Here is a 1,095-nt window from a genome sequence, read left to right as displayed (position 1 = left end):
ATATATATATATATATAAAACCGAATGCTCCTGAACCAGTTGTTGAGTGTCCCACCCAAGAGGAATCAATGCTAGATGTGTTGAAACAATTGTGATTAATAATAAATTCTCATATATTCCATCTTCTGTATTTCATTTGCTATATATATACAAAACAAAACAAAACAAAGCACTTACAAAACATAGACAAACATAGACATACATAGAGGGATACGCATGCGCAAACGTAGACACATACAATAGGAATACAAAATACAGAATGGCTGATCGTTAGCAAGGAGGGACACACATATAAGAAAGAAGAAAGCAAAGGACCACTGATGAGGTCACAGAAGTGTGACGAAAGAACTCTGGCCGAAATATGATTAATGTAATGTAATGTTATATAAAGCTGAAGCAAATTAACACCAAATATACAGTGCGTGTGTTTTTATTGGCTAAATTGGCAACATGACCATCCCCAAATACATATATATATGTGTGAGTGTATGTATATTATATATATATATATATTTATATAATGAGGAGTAGATGGACAGCCGACAGCTGATGAAGAGTCGTTTTTATGCTATTTGTCTTCGTATTTCATGTTGTTTAGGTTTTGTGATGTCCTGTATCCATATTTGCATATATATATATATATATACATATATAAGTATGTACATGTATGTATATGCATAAATATATATTTTATTTATATTATATAGTATATAAGTATATGTATGCATATATATGTATGCATGTATCTCTACTATGTCTTTCTTTCTTTCTTTCTTTCTCTCTCACTCTCTCCACCCTCTCTCTCTCTCTATATATATATATATAGAGAGAGAGAGAGAGGGAGAGAGAGAAAGATATGCATGTATATGTATCTTTAAATACACACACATATATGCATGTATGTATATGTATATATATACATACACACACACAAACACACAGATAGATAGATAGATAGATAGATAGATAGATAGATAGATAGATAGATAGATAGATAGATAGATAGATACGTATATGTGTGCATACACATATATGTATATATGTGTGTATATATGTGCGTGTGTATTTATGCATATATATATATATATATATATA

The sequence above is a fragment of the Octopus bimaculoides genome, chromosome 4 (assembly GCF_001194135.2).
Source record: "Octopus bimaculoides isolate UCB-OBI-ISO-001 chromosome 4, ASM119413v2, whole genome shotgun sequence".
NCBI classification, from domain to species: Eukaryota; Metazoa; Mollusca; class Cephalopoda; order Octopoda; family Octopodidae; genus Octopus; species Octopus bimaculoides.
This window is presented reverse-complemented; position numbering follows the sequence as displayed.